This window comes from Megalopta genalis, chromosome 9 (assembly GCF_051020955.1).
Source record: "Megalopta genalis isolate 19385.01 chromosome 9, iyMegGena1_principal, whole genome shotgun sequence".
Lineage (NCBI taxonomy): Eukaryota > Metazoa > Arthropoda > Insecta > Hymenoptera > Halictidae > Megalopta > Megalopta genalis.
The window spans coordinates 9617110-9623109 of NC_135021.1; positions in this window are offsets into that span (position 1 = coordinate 9617110).

The window sequence follows — 6000 nt, forward strand, 5'->3', positions numbered from 1 at the left end:
TCCCATGGATTTGAAGCTAACTCGTTTGTTTGGCATGCAGTTGAAGCTAAATCATGTATGTCACAAGTATTTAAAGCTAAACCATTTGGTTCACATGGATTTGAAGCTAAATGGTCTGATTCGCATAGATATGAAGCTAACTCGTTTGTTTCTCTTGCAGTTGAAGCTAAATAATGTATATAACAAGTATTATTAGCTAAACCATTTGTGTCGCATGAATTTGAAGCCAACTCTTTTGTTTCGCATGCAGTTGAAGCTAATCATGTGTTTCACTGGCATTTGATGCTGACTCGGTTGATTCGCATATAGTCGAATCTAAATCAGGTTTATCACAAGTATTTGAAGCTAAACCATTTGTTTCGGATTGATTTGAAGCTAAGCCTACTACTTGGCATTGATTTGAAGTTAAATCATGTGTTTCCCTTGGATTTGAAGCTAAGTCGCTTGATTCGCATGCAGTTGAATCTAAAATATGTTGAACACAAGTATTTGAAACCAAACCATTAGTTTCGCATGGATTTGAAGATAAGCCTTCTACTTAGCATGCATTTTAAGCTAAATCATGTGTTTCGCATGGATTTGATGCTAACTCGTTTGTTTCGAATACGGTTGAAACTAAATCATATATATCACAAGTATTTGAAGATGATCCATTTGCTTCGCATGGATTTGAAACTAACCCTTTTACTTCGCACTTATTTGGAGTTAAATCATTTGTTTCGCATGGATTTGAAGCTGAACCTTCTACATCGCATTGATTCGATGCTAAATCATGTGTTCCTCATGGATTTGAAGCTAACTCGTTTGATTGACCTGCATTTGAAGCTATATTACTTATATTCGCTAGTATTTGAAACTAAATCATCCATTTCGCATGGATTTGAAAATAAGCCTTCTACTTCGCATTGATTTGAAGTTAAACCATGCGTTTCCCTTAGATTTGAAGCTAACTCGTTTGATTCGCTTGCAGTTGAATCTACATCATGTATATCACAAGTATTTGAAGCTAAACCGTATGTTTCGCATTGATTTGAAGCAAAACCTACTACTTCGCATTGATTTGAAGCTAAATCAAGTGTATCGCTTGGATTCGAAGCCAACTCGTTTGTTTCGCATGCAGTTGAAGCTAAATCATGTATATCACATGTATTTGAAGTTAAACAATTGGTTTCGCACGGATTTGAAGATAAGCCTTCTACTTCGCATTGATTTGAAGCTGAATCATGTACTTCGCATGGATTTGAATTTAAATCGTTTGTTTCGCGTGCATTTGAAGCTAAATCATGTATATCACAAGTATTTGAAGCAAAACCATATGTTTCGCATTGATTTGAAGCTGAATCATGTACTTCGCATGGATTTGAATTTAAATCGTTTGTTTCGCCTGCATTTGAAGCTATTTCATTTAAACCGCAAGTATTTGAAGCTAAATCATTTGTATCGCATTGATTTGAAGCTAAGCCTGCTACTTCGCATTGATTTGAAGTGAAATCATGTGATTCCCTTGGAATTGAAGCTAACTCGTTTGTTTCGCATGCAGTTGAAGCTAAATCATGTTTATCACAAGGATCTGAATCTAAGCCATCTGTTTCGCTAGAATATGAAACTAAAGCATGAGTTTCGCATGAATTTGAAGCTAAATCATGTGTTTCGCATGGATTTGAAGCTAACTCGTTTGTTGCGTATGCTGTAGAATCTAAATCATTTATATCCACAGTATTTGAAGCCAAATCATTGTGTTTCGCATGGATATGAAGCTGAATCATGTTTTTCGCATGAAATTGAAGCAAAATCATGTGTTTCCCTTGGATTGAAGCTAAATCGTTCGTTTCGCATGGATTCGAAGAAAATCCTTCTACTTCGTATTGATTTGAAGCTGAATCATGTGTTTCGAATGGATTTGAAGCTAAGTCGTTTCGGTCGCTGCATTTAAAGCTAAATCACTTATATTCTCAAGTATTTATATCTAAATCATTCGTTTCGCTTGGATTTGAAGCTAAGCCTTCTCCTTCGCGTTGATTCGAAGTTAAACCATGTGTGCATGGATTTGATACTAAACCTTCTACTCCGCATTGATTTGAAACTAAATCATTCGTTTCGCATGGATTTGAATCTAAGCATTCTACTTTGCATTGATTTGAAGCTAATCCATGTATTTTGCATTGATTTGAAGCTAAATCAAGTGTTTCGCTTGGATTTGAAGCTAACCCGTTTTTTTCACATGCAGTTGAAGCTAAATCATGTTTATCACAAGTATCTGGACCTAAACCATCTGTTTCGCAAGAATATGAAGTTAAACCATGTGTTTCGCATGAAATGGAAGCTAAATCAAGTGTTTCGCTTGGATTTGAAGATAACTCGTTTGTTTGGCATGCAGTTGAGGCTAAACCATGTACATCACAAGTATTTGAAGCTATACCATTTGATTCGCATGGATTTGAAGCTAAGCCATCAACTTCGCATTGATTCGAAGCTAAATCATGTGTTTCGCCAGGATTTGAAGCTAACTCGTTTGTTTCGCATGCTGTTGTCGCTAAATCATGTTTATTACAAGCATCTGAAACTAAACCATCTGTTTCGCAAGAATATGAAGCTAAACCAGGTGTTACGCATGAATTTGAAGCTAAATCATGTGTTTCGCATGGATTTGAAGATAACTCGTTTGTTTCGCATGCAGTTGAATCTAAATCATGTATTTCACAAGTATTTGAAGCTAAACCATTTCATTCGCATGGATTTGATGCTACGCCTTCTACTTCGCATTTATTTGAATCTAAATCATGTGTTTCGCTTGGATCTGAAGCTAACTCGTTTGTTTCGCATGCAGTTGAAGCTAAATCATGTATTTCACAAGTATTTGAAGCTAAACCATTTCATTCGCATGGATTTGATGCTACGCCTTCTACTTCGCATTTATTTGAATCTAAATCAAGTGTTTCGCTTGGATCTGAAGCTAACTCGTTTGTTTCGCATGCAGTTGAAGCTAAATCATGTATATCACAAGTATTTGAAGCTAAACCATTTGATTCGCATGGATTTGAAGCTAAGCCTTCTACTTCGCATTGATTTGAAGCTAAACCATGTGATTCGCTTGGATTTGAAGCTAACTTGTTTGTGTCGCATGCAGTTGAAGCTAAATCATGTACATCACAAGTATTTGAAGCTAAACCATTTGATTCGCATGGATTTGAAGCTAAGCTTTCGACTTCGCATTTATTTGAAGCTAAATCATGTGTTTCGCGTGGATTTGAATCTAACTCGTTTGTTTCGCATGCAGTTGGAGATAAATCACGTATATCACAAGTATTTGAAGCTAAACCATTTGTTTCGAATGGATTTGAAACTAAGCCTTCTACTTCACATTCATTTGAAGCTAAATCATGTGTTTGGCCTGGATTTGAAGCTAACTCGTTTGTTTCGCATGCATTTGAAGCAAAACCTTCTAAGCCGCATGTATTTGGAGCTAAATCATTTATTTCGCATGGATTTGAAGCTAAACCTTCTATTCCGTATCTACTTGAAGCTAAATCATGCGTTTCGCATTCATTTGAAGATATACCTTCTATTGCGCATTCATTTGAAGCTAAATCATCTGTATCACGTGCATTTGACGCTAAACCTTCTAGTCCGCATTGATTTCAGGCTAAATCATGTGTTTCGCATGGATTTTAATCTAACTCGTTTGTTACGCATTCAGTTGAAGCTAAATCATTTATATCGCAAGTATGTGAAGCTAAATCATTTGTTTCGCATGGATTTGAAGATAATCCTTCCACTTCGCATTGACTCGAAGCCAAATCATGTGTGTTCCGTCTTGCAACGGAATTTTCCAGCTGTGTCCGCCCGACTTTCTCCGGGACGGACTACCTTTCTTCAATCCCTAAAAAACAGTTTATTTACGGGGAACCTTCGGTGCAGCGTGGCAAATTGACGGTCCGTCGACGAACGACGTGCAATTGACAAAAGTCACGTTCGTTGGGCCTCCAATTTCGTAGAGCCTTCGCCTGCAGTTTCTAAATTTCTAATTCCTTCGAGCCGTCTCCTTTCCGGCAATAAAGTAATTTCTGCAATTTCGGATAACGCACACTTCATCGGCAACATTTCCTTAATTTATGACAGGGTCGCCAGCACGCATCCCTTCGGTCGCCTTTTCCGGGATTTCTTGCTACCTGTGACACTGGGTACGACCGGGACTCCTAAGGTCCCTTTCCACCTCGCGATCAACCAATGATCTTCAAGTTTTCTCTCGGCGAGAAACATATAAAAACGAGAACTCTTGACCACCTCGGACAGTCATTTTTTACTCCTGCGTAACCTCGTTCATATCGTTCAACATCGCTCGTCACTCTAGTCTACGTCTCATTCTGTCTATCAATTCACGAACTATTAAGTAAAACAGTTGTTCATTTTTAGGTAAACGGACAACGATATCGTCCTATACCGTCGCGCAGCGTAGTCGGCCTTACAACCCGATAGATAGTTAATATCGCGGAATAACGATATCAGGTGCTCACACGACGCACCTCAACATTTTGGTCCTTCGAGCCGGATTTCGTGACCGGTGGACGACCTTAGACGTGAATTCCACGTTAACAACCAAATTATTGTGTTGTGGTGATTCATCGTTCTAAGCCATGGCCACAGAAAGCTCACAGCACGTCAAGATTCTACGTCAAAAGAGAGGCGGCATCAAAACGCAACTGACACTGTTCGAAAAGTACCTACGAACGTATCAGGATGCTCCCAACCACACCGCTTTAACCTGCAGGCTACAGCGCCTAAAGGAGGTCTACGGGGCGTACGACGACATCCAAGCCGAGTTGGAAGTCCTTCAAGAAAGCGGAAGAGGAAGAACGCAGCACCATGGAAGAACGGTACATGGAAGCAGTCATTCAAGCCGAAATACTGCTATCAACAGCCGCCAACACTGTTGATCAACGAGACTCCCCAGTCTCCACGCAAAGATCTGGACCATTCGTCAAGCTGCCCAAGGCAGACCTGCCACGCTTCGACGGAAGATTCGAAGAATGGTTGTCATTCAAGGACAAATTCTCCTCCATGACTGACAGTCAGGAGAGCCTATCGAATGTACAGAAATTGCAATATTTGCAATCAGCAGTATCTGGTGAAGCGGCCAGGGTCATCGGAGCAATGGCAACCACTGGGCCCAACTATACACAAGCATGGCGACTGTTAGAAGAAACGTATGCCAACGAACGACTAATCGTCACGCGGCATGTGGATCTTCTAGTGCAAACAGCGCCTGTAGCCAAGGAAACTGCTGCTACCTTGAGAGAATTCGTGAACCACGTGTAACAACATCTTCGATCCCTCAAAACTCTCGAGGTTCCAGTAGAGCATTGGGACACTCTCCTGCTGTCCATATTGTTGCCCAAGCTCACGCAACAAATCAGGCTAACTTTCGATCACGCCCTCAAGGACAACGAGCTGCCGAAAATCGAAGGGTTGATGAAGTTCCTCACACAACGAGCGAGAAGCCTGGAGACGACATCAGTCGCCTCGGATCCAGCGTTGACTGCTTTACCAACGAAGAAGAAGCCAACTTCACCGACCTCATCAAGACGACAATTTCCTAAGCCAAGAAATTCTTCGCCAAACAAGCCATCCAAAGTGTTCGCAACAAATACCAAAAGCTTCAAAACCGAGTGTTCCTACTGCAAACGCAGCGGGCACTATATCAGCCGATGCGAAGGTTTCCACGCCCTTCCAGTGAACCAGCGCATCCAGTCGGTGAAGCGGGCATCTTTGTGCTCCAATTGCTTACGCCAGGGGCACACATCTGAGCAGTGCAACGCGTCAGGCTGCCGAATTTGTGATGAAAATCACAATACGCTACTGCACGTTCCACGAACTCCAAGAGGTTCACCATCTCGAAGGTCGACGGACAACGCACCTGAAGCCTCGACCAGTCCGGCATGACCAGCGTCCGAGATCCATGGATGCACTGCTCTCTCCGCTCAGTCAGCATCCAACCAGCTG